Raw genomic sequence first — 20,715 nt, forward strand, 5'->3', positions numbered from 1 at the left:
GGCGGTAATTTTAGGATCGTCGTTTAATTCGAACTGTTCGAGTCACGCGCGGAATCGAGCTCGCGCACGCTCTCGCATAAAGGAGCTTTAATCATTTCATTACAACCGTAATCGCGGTTGAAGAATATTGTGCAATTTTAAAAGCGCGCCATGTCAAACCCGACGCGACGGGACTTGTCCGTCATCTCGGGCATATCTCTGTCATTCTTTTTTTCCATCGATATGCGAATCGACGCGTTTAATCGGGTCTTCGGGCACGGGGATAAATTCGCGCGCGCGCGCGCATTGTGCCAGCTGTCACCGCACTCTCTGTCTGCGAATTACGCGGGCTTACGTCGCGAATAACAGCGCGCGTTGCACACGCTCGAAATTTACCCAACGACCGGATCTGATGTCTGGAATCCCCAGGAAAATGCGCAGCGATGTCGACACGGACGCTGATCGATCGAACCGTAGGTATTCTCTTCTGTTGCATTTCGACCGGAAAATACGAACGCTGATATATTTGGAATTTGCGCGACGACGGGCGCCTATACGTTGTATTTCCCCCCCCCCCCAACCCCAATAATAAATGCCGCGAGTTTATCATTTTACAATTATAATTCTATGAAATATCCGACAGCTACGCTATGTTATATCCGATCTGTTAAATGTAGATGCGAGGTGCAATTGTGCGCAACAACATCAGGTTTCGTTATCGAAAACTCTGCCTGCTCTCTTCGCTGTAATAATATTTATATTTCCCAAAGCTCATCAATAAAAATCAAAATAAATATAATAATAAAGGCTCATAAGATTAAAAATCAATAAATTCTTATCAATATTTATCGGTAGATATTACCTGTTGTTTTCTACAGACATTTGTTTACATATTATATGTATCTATGATAAATATACTTTGGTAATGAAGAAAGTGCACGTATACGAAAGGGCCCGCTGAACAAAACACGCCAAACCTTTTTGTAATAAGAGGCAAATGCACTAACAATAATTATCCTATTAGTTTGATTCAATTATCTTCAGCAATTACCGTAATGCGTTTTTAATACGTCAATTAATCGCGAAATTAGAATTATCCTTCATAAACCATTTAAATTCAGAATATATAGAAGAAGTAATATATATATATATATATATATATATATATATTTTGCACTCGCGTTTTATACGATTCCATTACGAGATTGCATTCTAAAATTCCTACATTCAACGAATCGTATATCGAAACTACAGTGTTTCGTCGAGATAGCGTTTCATCGCCATACAATCGCGATAAATAACAGATTTTCAAAGCGGCGATTTCCTGAAATTCCGATTTCAAAATTCTTATCTGGAAAACGATCTTTGTTCCAAACTAACGCGTCGATCTAATTGACTAAAGTAGCACGGAATTCGTAGCATAACCGACATAATTTGAGTAATTAAGTTGACGTCATTGATAAATTAGGGGAATAACGACTATAACGAGAGCGTGGGACTCGAACCGTGGAAAATGCTCACTGCAATGGCTGCTGCGCGAATTTCTCGCGGTGCGCTTTAATATTCGCGACGTATAACAACTCGGGAAAAAACCGAAGAAATTTTATTTCGAAAGAAGAATATCGTTTTCTCCAAATCGCTATCCGACACCTGGTATAAACATCTATTAATTTACGAATTAATCTATCTACTAGCACTCTGCTTCTCTCTCGATGCCGATTCCCTTTCGCGTCTAAAAGACGTGTGGGCGAGAAAAGAGACGTATATACGGGCGAAAAAAAAACGTTCATGTATAATACAGCTGGAGCATTTCGCCGCGGAGCGAAGCGCAATAACTTGCGGGCATATATAATGAGCATCAGGACGGAATACAAATGTTCAATAATCGAACGCTGACGCGGCGTTATTTGCGTATTAATTCCTTACGTTGCACTATCGCGCGCGTTATCGCGCATTTTAACGTTTCAATGTCGCATCCGGCGAGTTACGCGAACGGAGGGAAAGAAATTATTTACGTTACATGACCTCGGGCGCGCCGTGAACCGTCGCGTTGAGATACTCACGATAAATCGTATCAATTACCATATGCAAATGCAAGACAAAGCACCGTTTAATAAGAGCGCCCCGTGAGTCACGCGTGTAACGACCGAGGGCGATCGAACGACGTTTCGTCTCGCAACAGTTGTAGCTGATTGTAGCTTAATTAATTTAAATAAAAACCCTCCGAAAAGCGACGCTTTCAAAGAAATCTCCTCCCCCTTTCCCGATACCTCCTTAAGAATATTGCGCGAATAGACCATTCGCTATGCTCTTCTCAAAACAAGAATGAAATGAACAAAATGCGAAGCACTTTATGACTTTCCACAGATGAAAATCGAGCGTCTGAAAAAGAACCGGTTTGCATAGAAATTACAGAAAAAATAATGAGAGAATGGAATAATGTGAAGTAAAGCTTCCGTTTTTCAATGGATTCTTATGAACAATTTGTCTTTCTATACATCATGTATCTATTTTGGAGATAACGCTTATTACTGCCCCATTACCGAAATGTTGATGTGCGTCGCCAATTTATTTCACATCGCTAGAATATTATGTATTTGCGATGCAATTAACCAGAATTCGTATATGCGCCGCGCTTGTTATCTTGTTAAACAATCAATCGACGTTACAATGCCCATCCTATTACCTTGCGACCGTACGAGGCAATAAACAGAATCTCATTAATGAGTAAGATACACACACACACATAGTAGCACGGTCTATCCTTCGTGCTGATTATTGACGTTGACGCAGATGAATCACGTCATTTGGCAAAATAGACTGCCAGAAATTAGTCACGTTACAGCACATATTAAACCCCCTACCCGCGGTTGTAACCGAAGGATATCCGAGCCATTTCGTCGGGATTATATCTCGACCGCGGACGTTTAAACTAATATCATTTAAGCGAGAAATACGCGTGAAAATTATAGAACTAGACTGTATTTATTAACAACATGATAGATATATTATATGCGTGATTAAAACGTGAAGCGTTGAAAGTTCGTTGCCCAATGTATTAAAATATTCCGAATTCAATTTCACAAATTCTTTATTATTGCGTTTCCATTACAACGAAATTGCTAGAGCATCAACAATTTAAAGCTACGACTGCGCGCATATTTGAAATTCGCGAATTGCTATACGAATGATTTTGGAATTTAGAAGACATTCAGACGGACAAAATAAAAAGCGATTCTTTATTTAACTATTGGAAAATAAATTCACACAATATTCAACGTTGTAAAAATGATGGAAAAGGGAATGTCTAATAATATATTGTTCAAAAAATAAATCGACCTCAAATCCCGATAAAACAATCTGCACAGATAAAAAAATAAAATATCCCGTTCATTTAAAGACCACTAAAAACAACAATACGATACGAAAGAATAGTGTGTACCTATACATTTTTACATAATACAATATACAGTGCTACGCCATCATCGAACAGATCTCTCGTTCGGGGTTATTGACATGTGGATCGTCGGGAAGCAAATCGATACTGCGAAAGACTCGATGATACCCGCCCGCAGAAACGGCATACCGATTGCTATATAGCGTACAGGCCATTCTGTCGGCGCTCCTCGTATTAAATATGGATCACGGAGGCACGGTCGTGCTCCATTCCTTGGAAACGCGCGTAACGCACGCGAAGGTAAGCCCCGAAACGCGTCTGTTAACGGCTCGGAGAATTGTTCGACACAAGATGCCGAGAAAAATTATCTAAACACGAGTGCGGAAATAGGTTTTCCTCCGCCGGGAATTACGCCGTCGCGTTGAAATAGTGTCGGCCATCACGTGCCGCGAAAACCGACCCGCGATGCTTTTTCGTTCGTCGGAGGATCTAGATTCGACGAATGCGAAAGCACGGCCTGCGGTTAAAAATTAACTTTCCGCCTTACTCGACTGTCGACGTCTCTTTATTTCGCCCAACAATTACGGCTGTATTCCTTTTTTTATCCGTTCGATTGACAGTTTCGACTGTTTCGAGCGACAACGGAGAACTGGCCGATCGATCCGCGCGCGCGTTGCCTTCGTACAAATTGTAGTCGTGTAACGACGAGCAAAGCCAAACCTTTCTCGTGTCCACACAGCGGATATGCATATATGGTGTGTGTACACACAGGCGTGTAGGACGCGCCTATTTCATATTCGACACGATAGACGACAGTAACGCAACAACAGCGGAGAGCCGCGCGATCGGGCATAATGGAAAAATTGCGAAAGCGGAGCCGTATATCTAAACAATCCGGAACTGACATTTGCAAGTGAGATGATGCAATCTCTGGGACGTGCCAGCATAAATTTGTTTGTAATAAGTTTTTTTTCATAATTCACCCGGTTTAAAATTGAAGAGAAGAAGAACGGGCAGCAACCTAATTGCAGGACTTAATCAAACTCTCGCATATTTTCCAGAAAAACGCGGGAAAAATGTATAAAACAAAGGTTAAAATATTACTAATCAGAATCTCGATCAAATGTCAGGTCGTAATATGCAGATATATATTTACATCTCAAACACATCGATAAAAATATATCTAACGGAAAACGCCTATAGAGATAAAATCGCTTGCACACACACACCGCACTATAGTTTATAAATATCTAAATACGAAAAAATGTCTGTCGCTGTTAAATATTAAAAGGTGAAATTTAAACCAATGCCGCACGAGTTAAATAACATTTTGTTATTTTTTAACTATGTGCGTCAAAATACATTATTTTAACACAAAACATGTTATTTTAAGTTCATTAGTTTAGTTAAATTAACTCGTATTAGTTAAATTAGCGACATATTGAGTAGGAGCAGTGGCGGCTTATAGGAATGGTTAAAAATGACTCGAATTAAGTATAATTTGACACTACGAATTTAAACAATGCAGCGGAATCTTTACGGAGGGCGCCGACACATCGATCAAATAGATTATCTTCGACGATCGCCTGACGCGCCTTGATGGCGTGCATTCGTACATTCGAGCGTATACCGATTGATAGACTGATAGCGCCGATAGCGAGCTCTTTGCGGCGAAAAATCGGTCGTGAATCGACCGGGAGGCGCACGATTTAATTTATGGCTACGGGAAGTACGATCGCTTCTAGGAATCGAACGATTATCGGCTCTTTCTCTCCGCCTGCTTTCTCTCAAAGTCCACAATATGTATACCTCCATGGAAACACGAGCCGATGGCAACGAGACTAACGATCGTCGACGGGGTGCGTAAACAGCGGTAATTATACGTAATGAATATGGAAAGAAGAAACGTAATTGAATCGAAGAGAAACTACAAAATCAGTATGAATACGCCGTCGCGGTAAAGTGTCGCAGAATAGTCAATTTAGACTTGGCGGCGAAACACGAACACCCGGAGAAATGAAATCGACAACGCGCTTTATTCCCTCTCTCGCGAATACTCGCGTGCGTCTATGATTTACTACAGTAAATGCCATTTCGTTCATATTTCATGGACCATTTCGACTGGCACGCGTACAATAAAACTCCACTCGAGGAGTCATCTCGCACGATGATTCACGAATCGTTGCAATAACGATTCTTTCTCCTCTTCCTCCTCCTCCTCCTCCTCTCCTTCGTCGTCTTCTTCACGGAAGCAATATAATTCTTTAGAACGAAACGCCGTTGCACCGAAAAATCGAATCTACGTAGATAAGCGCAGCGAATTTATCTGATCTATATATGATAGCTATGCGGTACAGTTATCATTAATCGTTTGTTTTTATCGCATTGCAAATTTTGTAGAAATCGAGGTAGGCGATTCGAGCAATTGAAGCTTGATTGGAGAAAAAACCTGAATATTGGATATATTTATTCAAGAAAATGAATCGACACGGGCCTCTGTATTTTCACAGAAAACATGGAACGGAAAATATTTGCAGGGAAGAGATACTAACACAATATCGATAACAATAACGGTAATAATAATAATAAAACAGCAGTAAAGATATAATAATTTAAGAGGAATTTTAATAGACAAATAGTATATGACGAAGTTTAATTCGCAGATAAAATACTTTCTATCATACCGAATACGCGTAAGTGTGCGTGTAAGATTAGGATCGCAATATGCGTGATATCAATTTGAATAAATTAACAAATATGAAAAGCCAATTCGTTAAACCGAAAGAAATCGATTAAACGCGTTTGCATGTCTTTGCCGGATGGTAATACGGGTATACCTATATACATAAACGCGCATATCCGTTTCCATCTATATTTCCACGCAATTGCGCGTGTTTAATTACGCGTTTAATTATCACGCGGTTAATCCGGAGAAAGATGCGACTCGATCGAGCAGGATTTTCTGCAAGGCACGATCCTATATCCGCGATTATTCTCGAGTCTTATACCCATTCGGTGCCAAGCTAATTCGACGAGCGAAAGGTAGAAAATCAATTAAGCCACAGCAACTGTGCGTGGAAGATACGTTCAATATCTCAGGCTTCTTCACACTTTGCGCTTTCTTTCGACCGTGAATTCTTCGGCACATCAAAAGACAATTCACTTCTGATCCGCGATTCAACAAGCATTGCTTGTGTATAACTTGAAGCATGGGAAAAATTTACAAAAATATAGGATTGCAAATTGCGACACTAATGTGGTATGGCAAAAATCTGTTATTAATCTGTTTAAAATTGAAATATGAGTTAAATATTATATTAAAATGCAAGCAAATGAATAAATTACATGTGCGGTTTGAGAGAGCGTTAAATTTGCTTAAATTTTGTTAATTATATTTGTTTAAAACTAAACACTAAAAATTGACCATCTTTTCACTTTCTAAAGGCCTCGCTCAATCGTCGAAATATTACACGTGAATTGCGGTGAATTCGATCTGCCGCACTCCGGAAAGAAGCGTATCGACAGCATAATTTCAGTTGAAACGTTCGCCGGTGCAAAGTGGCTTTAGTGCGGCTTCCATCTGGCGTAGACGGGTCCATACGTTATATCTGCACGTGCCAATATTAAATTCGCGTACATTCCAGGGCGCGGTCCAACCACGAGCCGATATCGCGCACGTTTGCCCGTTCGCGTACCAAAGCATTATATTCTCTATCGAACGGAACAAACCGCCGCCAATACTGTACACGCCTCGATTATGGTTAAAGACGTCTATTAAGCTGGCACCGGTATTGTTTTATCGCAAATTTGTCACCCTATTCCCGATTTTATTGCTCCCCGTTTCTCGCAAAGAATAATGGCTGTGCCAGCTGCAGTTAAAATTTAAAGTCGAACGAAAGAAAAGGAAAAAAACGAAGATATATTTGATGCTAATTAGGTCGTCGCTTCGGGAAAAGATAATAAGCAAAAGTTTTAATGTGATCAACGTGTTAGATGCGTTATCTATAAAATATCTAAAGAAAAATATGAGACGCGTAAATTTGCCGATTGAGGAAAGCTAAGAGGAAATATTGTGGGAACCGTTCAACATTTTACCGCTTGATAAATCTGATATCACTGACGTTTTATCTGCACGCCACGTAACTTTTAGTACCGACAGATTCAGAAACGATGCTTGTTTCCCTCGCAGATCTATATACGCGACAAGACTGTAAACATTTTATCGCGGACGATCCATAATCGTTATCGCGAACGCTTATCCGTCCACTCCTCGTTACAACCGCGAGTAATTTTCTCACAAGTTTTTCCACGTACACCGTGACCGTGTATGCAGATGCCGCGCTCGGATATATAGTCGGACGAGACTCTCGCGAGGAAAAACGGGATAATTCGGGGGGACTCGGGAAAGAGGCTGAATTAGGAAGCGCCAGACGTCCGAGATCGCGCTCCTCGTCAGCGCGTAACGCGCGCGATATATATGACGAGCGGCGGACAATCTCGGCGCGCTCGGGATGCACGCGGATAATAACTTTATACGCGCGCGCGCGCGATTTGCATATCGTACGTTACGTGTCGGTACGCTGGCGCTGCGCTGGTACGCGGGATATCTCGTGGAAAGACGCGCATAAGGGACGAGCAGCTGGGTCAATGACGTCAAGAGCCACCTTATATATCTCGGCAGCTACCTCTACCGCCGGAAGGGGATTCATACGAGGCTAACAAACGCACGCGCGCGCGCGCGTACGCGTACCGCGAGAGACCGCGCAACTATCTTCGTACTTGTATATACGTCACGAGTGCTCTCTATGACGAATACGGAACGCAACGATCGCGAGTGCACCACCGTCGCGATAAGCGCGGCCGCGTACGCGCGCCGCGATATACGGGCGGTATCTGTGCGAGTAGATCGACGTGTATTCCACCTGCGTGTCTTGGAAATTACGAGTCTCACGAGTCGTCGAGTCGGCAACGTTTATTAAATCGTTACACTTAAATTCCGCGAATCTCTCATTTATCTTTCGTCACCGAGTCATATTTTATATACCTCTTTCGAGACATTCACGAGGAAAGTCATTTCTGTGATCTCAGAATAAATTTTTCGCGCTATCGTAACGCTTTGCGCCAAAGACTACGCGCGAATGGTCGTTAAAAGCGATCGGATAATACATAATACGTTTTCTTCTCGGAATATTTCGATCTGGCCTTTTGAGAAACGTTTTGAACTTCGGTGCTCTCAATGTACACGTCATAAATTTTCAAGACCGAGTGTTCCCAGAAACCTGTTGGCGAATCACGAAGTTTCGACGATGTTCGAATTTCGAATTTCAGCGGCTGCGATAATAATTTATGTTATAGTTCTTTGTTAATACAGCATATGCGAAAGTTACGTTCAACTCGCCGCAAATAGGTGGTTGCGCGACGAGTTTCGCCGATGGACCATCCCATCTAACACATCCCCGGTCACATAAGCGCACCCTATCGCCCGTACAAGACTTGACCACTGGCAAAACCCACCAATGTCGGAAATCGTCGACTCGTACCGATAACATCGATGGTCCATATGTTTCCGAAAAGGCCAAGTCAAAATCCGACAGAGACTATTTGTCTCAGTCAGCTTTAACTTCGATGCTCACGAAGAGCTCTTCTAATGTAAAACTTCTACACTGTTAAATATTAAAGAATGAAATTTAAACCAATATCTTAAGTTAAATAACATTTTTGTTATTTTTAACTAACTTATCTGTCAAAATTCATTATTTTAACAGAAAACATTATTCATTATTCATTATCTTAACTCCACTGGTTTAGTTAAATTAAAATTGTTTTAGTTAAATTAACGACTTATTTTAAGTATAATAGAAGCAGCGGCGACCTATGGAAAACCATAGGAATGGTTTAAGCGGACTCAAATTGAGAGTGCGTTTAAAATAAACTTTGAAACTTAAAACACACACACACACACACACACAGTTCCCGAGAGTCGCGTAAAATATATCGAACTGATCCAGTTTCTACTTATATAAAAAACCGGTCTCCAATATATAAATAGAAGTCCTTAATTTATATTTATCTCGTTTGTGTCGTTTTCTCCAATATCTCGTTTCTTTAATACGTCCGGATATAATCGTCTTACCAGTTAGTCCAGTGCAACATGACACAAGATAGAATTCGCGATACGACGTAAGAAGGGCCATATACGTCCTCTTTACGCGACATCATTTTTAATAAATTCTAAAAGAACTCGGTGATTCTCTCCTTCAACCGGAAAGAAGATTCTCTCTCACGTCCTTCTTGAAATAATATTCCGCCGGTACACGTACACGTTCGCGTTACGCGTATTACGTTTAACGAAAGCCCCCGGAGCTATTACACGGCGAACGTCTTCGAGAGAGGAAAGACGAGCACAAAAGAGAGAAGCGGCTGGATCGATGACGTCGCTACCTGTCTTGCAACTCTGGTAGCACCCTAGGGTATGGGTCAGCATCGCGGAACATACGCGAGAAAGGGAGAGAAGAACCTGCATTCTCAAGACCGCTCTATTATGAATTTGAGTAACACCATCTGTGTATGTGCATATCGTAAAGGGTTTTCTCACGACAAAAGCCACAAGCCCTAATTCACGAAGACGGAGAAACTGATAACTCGATTTACGTTACGTTCCCCGTCGACTGCGAAATCTACCAACGTAACGTCGCACGTGACGTAAAGTCTATAATAGTTAACAATAATAAATTAATTTAGTATATTATTTACATTTACAAGTTAATTTTCCAAAGAAGAATCATTATGTCGTTTCGACCGACACCATTCCATTTTCGTAACCATCGAGGTAACCATCTTGTCACAGGGGAACACAACTTCGCCCGACGAATGGCTCGACCCACCCCTCGGAAATTCGATCGAACCCTGGGAGGCTGATGCATCGAATCGACACAGAAATCCTATCCGAATGCAGAGAGGGAGCAGGAGAGAGAGAGAGAGAAAGAGAGAGAGTGAACGACGGAATGGCTAATTAGCTGACAATAAATTAACGTTACGGTCGACGGGAACGTCACGCGAGATTAATTACCGTACCACTGAGATCGATTATATCAATGACTAATGCCCGTATAAGTTATGCCTGCGTTCGGCGCGACGCGAACCGCGCGAAGTATGTACATACAAGATTTATATTCGGAACTTGCTATTCAACTTTTTCAAGTGCCGGGATTAATTCACCAGCCGGTCGGCGGCGCGATAAAGATATCTCGATCTACGCACCGTATCTCCGGCCGAATCCAATTTTTCAACTTTGTCGAATAACTCAAGGACGAACGCGGCGAATCGAATGGAAACTCTTGCCGCGCTCTTGCTTGCCGCCTTTCCGATTTAACGCCATTTAACAAACGCGAAGTACACCGCGGGATTTTTACTCGTTGCGCAATACGATTTCGCGGAATATTTATATAAACGTGTTTCACGCGTTAGAAAATTTCATTAAAAGTTCTATTAAGAGAACAAACTTGCCTGGACCATTCCTCGCGCGAGTTTAATAGAGAATGCTGAGAGAGAATTAACGTTGAGTGCGTCCGTTACGTTCTCAGATGAAATATTGTGCGAACGCAACATCTGTGCAAAGAGTAACGCGCCGTACTTTGCACTTTTCATATGGCTTTCTCCTTTTTGTAACGCGAGAGAATAATGCCCCACTTTCCCAGAAATTCACAATATTGTGACGTGAAACCGTTAACGATGTTACATTTTGATCGTCCGTCCTCTCGAACGATCGTAAAGCGTATTATTCTACTCAAGACAACGAACGTCGATACAATATGTGTAGAACAAAATAGTTAAGTACTTTTAGAGATCTCTCGCGAGTCGTCGCTTCGAAAATCGGCATTCGATATCCTAGATTATCCTAATACGTGTTCCGAATACAATCTTCGGAGGAACAATGCCGTACAAGTTACACTTCGGGATCTTGAAAAATTAAGAAAAATTATTCATTTTCTTTCATTTTCCGATTTAATTTCACGCGACGAACGCTGACAACAAAACGCGAAAATTGACGATTTATATTAAAACAACTTTTCAAACAGGCATCTATAAAAATGATACTTTATTCACGGGTCGACGGAGACACGTCCTATTTTTACGGCATTTATTTGACACTCGTCTCTCTGGCGCCACTTTTAGTTTCGACTTTTAGCTCCGAGACTTTTGTTTCAATTTCAGGCTGCCTGCAGCGGATATGAAACGCAAAAAAATCGCGGACGACGAAGCGTCTCTTTTCAACGGAGCTACCCCGCGGTAAGCGGCGATCGTTAAATATTAACTCGAGCTGCGCATATATTTTAATCCTTTGTTTCTAAATCTCTCCAAAAACGTAAGACCGAGAGCGCGCTCGCACGCACGAAATTTTTCCAGCGTCCGCGCAAGAGAGGGGAAAAAAAACGAACAAAGCTCACGAAGATCAATAATAAATTTGTCGAGACTGTTAATAGCTAGCCGTCCTCATCGCGAAGTCGCGATTTCATCCCGCAGCCGGCGCGGCGTCGCGTGCCCGCGACAGAATTTTTGCGCTGAAACGCAACGGAAACGAACATCCGTCAAAGTTTTGCTAAACACGGCACGTCGGGGAGCGTTGATTCCGTCAATCGATCCCGGGATAGACTCGATGCGGCGTATAGAAAGTTGCACCCAAGCCAATCCTAAGTATTGATCGACGCGTCAAACGAGCGACGGCGTCGATCGGGCTCGCTTAAAAATTTTCGTCGTTTGCGACCGGATAATCGTCAACGCGGCGGGGTATCCGACAAAGCGAGTGAATCTGGACGATAAAAGCGTACGTACGCTACCTCGCCAACCTCGCCTCTGGCCTCTGCGTCGCGCGAGACGAGTTTGAACGAGGGGCACGTTGACGACTTCGTTCGTCGACTCGTCAAGCGCGATGACGCAAAGGGAGGGGCACTTGAGAAAAGTATATCGAGAATCGCGAAGGTACCTCGGCGAGACGCCGGGCGGACGAGAGTTTCGCGGACGTACTTAAATCGGGAAGTTTCCGCGGGTTAAGCCGGGTCATATTGAGGCATCCCCCGGGACGCGGGCGAGCGCCGTGCGTTCGTCACCGTCGCCGGTTACCGCGGCCTTTCGTCTCGCTGTACCTCAGGTCTGATTAGACCTCGCGTGCAATAAAACGTACGACTCGCGGCGGTATTGCGCGGGGCTCGAGGGGCGCGGGTCTAATTAACGACACGGTACGCCCCGTCGCGCGGCGTTAATCTCCGTCGTCCTGGACGGGGGCGTATCGTCACCGGCGGCTTTCGCGAACGAGGTGCGCGTGCGGCCACGTCCGGGGTGTCCGACGGGCCGTCTCTGTTCCGATCGGAATTATTGGAGTCTCGATATATCTTTGAGCCTCTTCGTCCCTAATCTGAATCTTTCCAAGAATGTAGGACTGGAAACAAGCACGAAATTTTTCTAGAGTCTGTGTTGAGAAAAAAAACGAACAGGTCTCTAGGCGGAAGAGTCGTCTTTCGAGTCGATCGAGGAGAAGGTGCCGTAGAAAAAAGTAACGTGGCAAAAAGAGACTCAAGTACCATCGATGTTCGTCACGTACCTATACGCGAACGTTTCGCTTCCTACTCGTTATTCACTGTACCGTGAGTTTATCGTGACCGCGAAACAGCATTCTTTAAATGTAAAGAAAAAAAAAATTACACGCGGAACTATGTCGTTGAGATATCTTTCGACGAGCTGTAATTTTCTACGGACAGTTTAAGCATTTATCGTCGCAAGTGTCTAATAATAGCTCTTTCGAGCTGATTCGGTGTTGAGTGTGTGACACACACACACGTTACGGGGTTTCTGAATCATTAAATAAGTATCACAAATAAGTATACATATATTCTCCTTCCGCCAAAAAATAGAAGCGCTTATATAATAATCGCGTCGTTATATTGTAATTAATTTGTTATTTATAATTCGCATATCTTTCGGTGATATACTTTCGCCGTAATAAAGATTACATATAGCACAATAGATAATTAATAAATAAATTGCAGTATAAAATATGAATAATACGAGTGCAATACGATAATAGTGCGAAAAATAATATCGTCCGTATTCGTTTAATGCTGAAATAATGCTCGAAAAACTAAAACTCTTTCACGCGACAATATCGTTAAATAATCAAAAGACAATTCTAATTTCTAACGAAATACAATCTAATAAATCTAATAAAATATACTTAATTCTAATTTAATTCTTTTGAATAAGTTCAACGGCCAGATGTGTTTTATAATATATATAATAATATAATTGACTTTTATACGATTCGCCTGAGAAAAAAAACGCGCTTTCGTCGATATACAATTATCACCACAGAACTCGATTAAGTGTTATAAACTGCAGTGAGATATACGATCGTCAGAAAACGACAAGTGCTCGCAAGCGTCTCGATGTGGCGGTTTGATAGAACGCGAACGCGACGAATGTATAAAAGCAGCTTGAGACGGCACCGAGGAACGAGAGTGTTTCGCGTTTGGTATATCGTATATCCGAAGCAACAAGGAGGCAGAATGAGGCCTCTTGTGCGTGATCGTGAACTTGATTCGACGCGTATAAGAACAGTTACCGACGAAGGTCGCTCGGTTCGCGCGACCATCAGCGCGTTGCCGAGCATCATTTTCGAAGCGTTATCGTATCGCACGTGGGACCCTCCGTTCCAATGGCTTTCCCGTTAAGCGGAGCCGTCGCCGTCGCCGTCGTTGCGGCGGTGGGCAACGCTGGGCAACGCCGCGAACGGGGAGAACGGAGCGTCCCATTCTCCGGCCTTGGTGTCACCAGAGAAGACGCCGAAGAGAGAGATCAGCGGTGGTATGAAACTCATCGACTCACGTCAAGTGGGACCAGCTCTCGATCGATACGACGACTGTACGCGTGTAGGTCCTCTCTCTCTCTCTCTCTGTCCCTTCTCTCGTTCGCCGTCGGCGTCGGCCTCCCTAGCTGTCTCTCTTTGTTCCCTCGGCGCTATAACGGGTCCTCGGCGGAGAAAACATCAGAGTCGCACGCCGGAAGAGGAGATGCGCGAAGGAAAACAAAATTCGACTGTTGGCCTCTCGCGCTTTTGCGACCCGCGAACCCGCACGGAACAGACGATTACAAACGAGAGAACACGGTGCACGGCATGATACGTACACTCGGCTCCCCCCCCTTCCCGAGAGCGCGTCGCGTCGCCACAGCTGGTACAGTCACTACAGTCGCGTTGAACAGCCCGATGTCGTCGCTCTCCGTCGAACGCACCAAGCGCGCGCGCGAGAAAGCGCGATAGAAAAAGAGAGAAGCGTATATATATATATATATATATACGGCCGGTCGACTTCCGCTAAAGCCGCGGTTGGCTGGCCTCGCTAGAGAAAACGACGGCAACCGCGACGGCCGCGAGAAAAACCCGTACGCGTACGAGCCGAACGATATTTTTCTGTCTTTCTCTTCTCCTCTCCCTCCCCGCGGGGAGCAGCCTCGCGCACAACGGCGGCCGAGTCGAAAGGAGAGAACCGCGGGCGCTTTTGTCCCGAGAGCGGAGAGAAAACGCGTCGACGGACAGAACCACCTCGACGGACACCGCGGGACTGGAGGACTGAGCGACTGCGGACTGAGCCGACTGAGGCCGTGAGGCGCCGGCGTGCTTATCCCCCCCCCCCCGGGTGCCGCTCCTATCCCCTCCCCAAGCCCCCGCCAGCCGAGAGCGCTCGTGCATCTTCGCGGCCGACTCCGACCGACTCCGAATCGCACTCGCCTACTCTCCGCGCCGCGGCGCGTTACTCCGTTTCCACCGTTCCACCGCGATACTCGCTCCCGCTCGCTCGCTCGCTCGCTCTCTCTCTTTCTTTCTCCTTTCCATCTCGGCCCCCTTCATCGGGGAAACTGTGGCTAGTGTGGCTCTCCGCCGAGGGACTCGCCTGTCGTTCGGTGCGCTCCGGTTAAGAAGAGCCTTCGTCCTTTTCTTCTTCGTTTCTCGTCCACTTTTTTTTTTACCCTTGTATTACGTCTCTTCGATCTCTTCTCCTCTCGTAATCGTCCACTCCGCTTTTCTCCCCATCGCGATTCTTCTCCGTGATTCTCCTCGCTTTACCACCTCCTGCGTCTACGTCGTTTTATCCTCCGTAATGACGCGCTTCTCAAGTTCTGGCACATATATACGTATATACGTATGCGTGTTAGATACGCGGTTTTTTTTTTTTTATAACCGTAATCTTTGTTTTCTCTCCGAGTTCTTCTTCGGGGGTAAAATTGTTTATCTCGAGTTCAGGCGCGACGAATTCCAAGTACGATACCCCGATCGGAATGTTGCGAAATAAATAATTGTGCTTTAGAAACGCGTTGAACTAATATTGTATAAAAGTTACAATTAATATATATTAATGGTGTGTCCATCCAGATATTTTAAAAATATTCTACACATTTTCCCTTTCTCGTATCGCGATTTCTATCAATCTGAAATCGCGGTTATAAGTAATTTATGATACTTTTTATTTATATCTTCCCGTGCGCGATCCGCGACGACGTCGACGGCGACGCACGTGCGTATATTTTGGGATACGAAGGCTCGCGTGGGTGCGTGCGTGCGTGCGTCAAAATAACGCTGCCGTATTATACGTAATAATGTCGCCGCGCCGCGCCGCGTCGTTCATTCTCGCTCTTACGCTTGCGTCTCGTCGTTGTTACATGTATAAATTAACCGATAGGCGCAAAGACGCGAGGCGTCGAGGGGGCGAATCTCGGCCCGGCTCCGTTAAATCATTCACGGGCAGCCCGAATCCGTTTCCGGGGCCGTTTCTCCGCCGTCGATTTTGCCTTTCCTCGCCTCGATACGATTTCGTACGATACATCTGGAACTCGTGAAGCGTATAAGGGGGCAATCGCGTGGACGCGAGCGACCGAAGTTTCCGAGCCGCAGAAATTTAAGAGCTTCCTCTCCGGACCGTCTTAAATTACCGTCGACGCGAAACACCGAAAAAAAAAAAAAAATATAACAATTCAATCGCTCATCTTCGAGCCGTTCTCTCAGTCGATCGTTATTTGACGAACGCGTTCGCCGTCTCGCGATTAATTACGTCTCTAATTTGTTCGATCGGTACCGAAAAATCTTCGTTTGCGAAACATCGCGATAATCGCGACGTTTAATTTCCCATTCTATTCGCCGCGCGCCGCGGCAAGGCGCGATTCAATCATGCGTAAAAGATATATAACTCGCAACCGTTCTACAGAACCGAAATAAGATACGTCACACCACGCACGAGCGCGAGAAAAACAAGTAGAGCCGTTATATATACGGTATGTCGCAGGCGCGCGCGTCGGTCAAAGTCACGCGGGGGAGCGGCTGGGTCTTCGTAACGCGATAACGCGCTCTCTCGCCGAGCGAGCATCCAACGATGATACGCGCGATACTTTTGCCGGGACAATGCAATATTTAACGCGCTGAAACATCCGGAACTGTTCCCAAAGTAGTATTACGATTCAAGTTTACGGACACTTGTCACGTTTGTTCTTTTCATCGTTTTGTTAACAATATAAGCGTCTTATCGGCGGCCGACTCTCTCGGCGAAAACGAGAAGGCGTTACAAATATCTTGATCGATACTTTTGAATTTTACAGCACGCCGAACGACAATTATATCTTATATCTCTAACGACGTTAAATACAAGTTTCCCTCGATATCCGAAATTAGAGCGTTCCTGTGAAATCTTTTGTAATTATGGGAAAAATTCTTTTCGTAAAAGCGAAAATCCTCATCGGATTTCTTTCGGTTAGCGAAAACAGGTACCAATGCTCTTTCGCAAAACCGAAGTTGCGTAAAACAAACTTTCGACGAACGAGGGATACCTGCGATGTAATATCTCGATACATATTTTTCATCTTATAATAATATACCAAAATGTGCTCTTCGTGTTTGAACGATGGATGTTTTTTTTCCGTTGGTTTCTTTTCGTTCGCATTTTCGTCATCGTGATTATTCGAAGACAGAAATATTAGGTATTTTGTGAAATCGAATTTGCGGTATCGAGGAGCTTGGCTGGCGCAGCTTTGAAAGCCTAATTATTTTGATCGCGCAATTATTGATATTAGCGTAAAAATAATTCTCGCTATCGTCGCGATTCTTGTGCATATAGTGTTACGAAAATACGTTAACGTCGATCTCCGCGTAAAGTTTGATCGAATACGCGCTTGAGACGCATCTTAATCTTAATTAGCGACGAGAAACTTCTTACTCTTCGTCATAAAAATATTCTTTAAATAAGTTCGCAATTTATATCGTGGATACAAATAATGAATTTGTCGTCGCGGACCGATATCGTGCGTGGATTAAATACGATGGACAAGACTCTTTAATTGAATTGGCGAATTACGATAAGTGTGCGTAACTGTTAAATTCGTAAATCGTCAAGTTTATCGGACTTGTTCAAATTCCAATCCGGCGAATTTCGCGTCGCGAGTGTATCGCGAGTGAAACAAAAGTGAAATAATCGACGCGTGGAACGACGCAGAGATGCTTCTCAACTATTTTCGAGAGAACTGTTGTAAATATAATCGCGGGACGCAGAGCGGAAGCTGGACTAATGGACGTCGAGGGACGTCGCGATGTCGCGAGCAATTAATTTCACAATTAATCTATTTTATTTAGCTGCGCTTTTTAGTACTTTGTTCGCGATACACGTGTCGTTCCTTTGTTCCATATAAACAATATTATTAAATTTACGTTTACGTACTTGAGCGCGAAATAAAATATTTAATTTTATTGCGATCTCTACCGCGTCATAACAATCAGAATATCAAAAATATTTTATACGTGAAATTTATGAACAAGTATATAAAAGCGCGAATTTATTAGTAAATTAATACACATATAGACATTTGTAGACTTTGTGAATATTGAACGTGTATTTCGTATAACATTCGTGTGTATAACGTGATATGTAAAATATATAAAAACGCAGTGCGGCTAAAAAGAATAATACGTTTTACATTGCAATATAGTAGATAACTCGCAATATATAGTTCCTCTTTTTCCAAGGGCAAAAGTAATAAAATCAAATAATAAAATTTAATAAAATCAAACGCGTGTCAAATAATTGTATATCTTGCCTGCCACGTCGCGAATTTTTATTCATCGTCATAATTCTATTTGCCACCGTATTTTCGCATTCTCAACTGTAATCCGAAGTACGCGACGCATTTTTAAATTCATATTGAAAAGATACGGAGCCGCAATAAGTAAATAGTCATCATGTTTTTTTGAAATGGAACGTCCCGCGGTTGCACCGATACGCATGGACGTGTCTCTGGTTTCGCATTCTTGAGGGAGAGAGATAAGACGTATCTCGTTACGCTTGACTCCTCGTCTTCCCCCTCTCCCCCTCTAATATAACACTTCTAATATGCACGCCGAATAAATTAGCATTATTTCGCCCCTCGGCATCTCGGTAGCTCCATGCACCCCGTTATACATTTTGCATGCGAGGTAATAACGTTCTACGCACGTGACGTAATAGCGTTGCCATACCACGATGTCTATCCCAACTTTGTCAACGCTGCTCGCTGCCTGGCGCCCGCCGTCCTTTCGTCAAAGTACGCGTGTCTAATGTGCCTTTACGTACAATATTCTCCCATTCCGGGGTCGCGTTACACGGATTACCGCGCTTAACGGCGTAACTTGACGGGATCGCGTTCCTATGGTAGACATTGGACGAAGGAATCTTTGCGTAGGGGGGAAGCGAAGCTAAAGTATATATATATTGTATATATATAGGTATACGAAGACATCAGACTTCGCATATCGATATCGGCGCTTTTGCTTGACCGATTTTCCTTAACGTTGTAAAATGCGAAGCGTGTATTCATACCGGCGTTGAAGTCGGTTGAAGTCAACGAATTTCTCAAGCGAAACAGTATCGTGCCGGAAGATACGACGTCGAGTATCGAAAATGCCTCCGTATTTTCTGTATTCGTTGTACTATACTCCGAAAATGACGAAAATGTGGAAAACGTATCTGATATATACCTATATATTTTTTTTAAAATAAATTAATATGCAATGCGGACTTTTATAGTACTAATGTATAAATAAAAAAAGTACAGTTTTTATGAGTCTTCCGCAATCTCTCTTTCAATTTCGTATTTCTCTTCGTTTTTCTAAAAGATCGCAAAATAATAGTCAAAAGTTCAGTTGTATTTTAAATTTTGCGGGACAGAAAAATGAGAAAGAATTCTTCAATATCTCGATAGAATTTCGGAAGAGAGTTGCATCTTCGTTCGTTGCACCTGACGTGAGAAAAAATATGTCAGCGATGTACATTAGTACAAAAAAAATATCACGCTTCTTTATGTTAAAAAAAATTGACTGTGCTAATCAAGCTGTGAAGTAGAAAGATTCTTTACGTTTACATATGTTTCTGTCCTCTCGCGATGCCACCGTCGCGTCGCAGCGACGCCGGAGCAAAGAGCTCTTCCGAACTATTTGACAGGCTGAATGTGGTACGAAATAACTTGTTGGCCTTCTTTCATTTCGAGCAATTTCCGTGGGCTTCGGCTCCACGCGCAGTGGCCCTGGCCAGTTCAATATCTTTCCGTTACTTTTGCCCTATTTACCCAACCTCTGGCCGTACCATTTATTTTCGTTCGCTCGGCTGCCCGCGGAATTGAGGCAGCAGAATCGCGGCCTTCCAATTAGTTGACTTTTAAGTCGACTAGTTTTTCTAACGCGCGGCGCTATTTCCGGAAGATAAACCGGTTCAAGCGTTTTTTCCTTTATAATAGTCCCTTTCCGCTCGCAATAAAATAGGAATGCGGGAAAACAGGAATCATATCGTCGATATTTAAGATAGATTTAAAAATCCGTATTATTGTACATAAGTATAATGTTTTTCAATAAACAGAAATAATAAAAGAGAATGCACAAAAAATATAGTCGTGGTCCGTCCGAAATTCGTGGGAATGCATGAGAAAATCTAGGGACATAAATAAGCAATAAATTAGCTTGTTATTAGAATAATAAAAATGTAAAAGGCATATGTAAAGATTCGTTAATGTCGTATTACAATACTTGTTCGTACGGTCGTCTTCGTATTTCTCGTGCATGAATTCCGTTCGAATGCCAAAACTCTCAAGTGCGCCGGTTAGGTGCAGTACTAGCGAGACGGGCGACTGGTTGACACGATCACGTCTCGAAGACCACGTCACTCTCGCAATATCTCTTCGGGGACGGGTCGTCGCTTTAGGGGAAGACAGTTTAAAGAGACAGTTGGCGGTGACGGTGATGTCGTGCGAAAAGAGCGCGGAACGGCGGGGCGAAGGACGGG

General features: G+C 43.4%; 2 protein-coding genes across 7 annotated transcripts in view; one reads left to right on the forward strand and one right to left on the reverse strand.

The window, feature by feature from the left end:
• Positions 1 to 20,715, reverse strand: part of LOC143896092 (uncharacterized) — a 94,848-nt gene that overhangs the window by 43,722 nt on the left and 30,411 nt on the right. For 5 of the 6 annotated variants that reach the window (XM_077403646.1, XM_077403648.1, XM_077403649.1 and 2 more), the window contains exon 1: positions 14,255 to 15,005. The exons of the other annotated variant lie outside the window; for it this stretch is intronic. The gene's annotated coding sequence lies outside the window, so the exon portion shown is untranslated. Of the gene's footprint in view, positions 1 to 14,254; positions 15,006 to 20,715 lie in introns of those variants that run through there. 6 annotated transcript variants of the gene reach the window in all.
• LOC143896102 (uncharacterized) overlaps positions 1 to 20,715 on the forward strand; it is an 86,440-nt gene that overhangs the window by 31,776 nt on the left and 33,949 nt on the right. The window lies entirely within an intron of this gene.

Source organism: Temnothorax americanus, unplaced genomic scaffold, assembly GCF_048541705.1.
Source record: "Temnothorax americanus isolate GAGA-0224 unplaced genomic scaffold, ASM4854170v1 Scaffold18, whole genome shotgun sequence".
Lineage (NCBI taxonomy): Eukaryota > Metazoa > Arthropoda > Insecta > Hymenoptera > Formicidae > Temnothorax > Temnothorax americanus.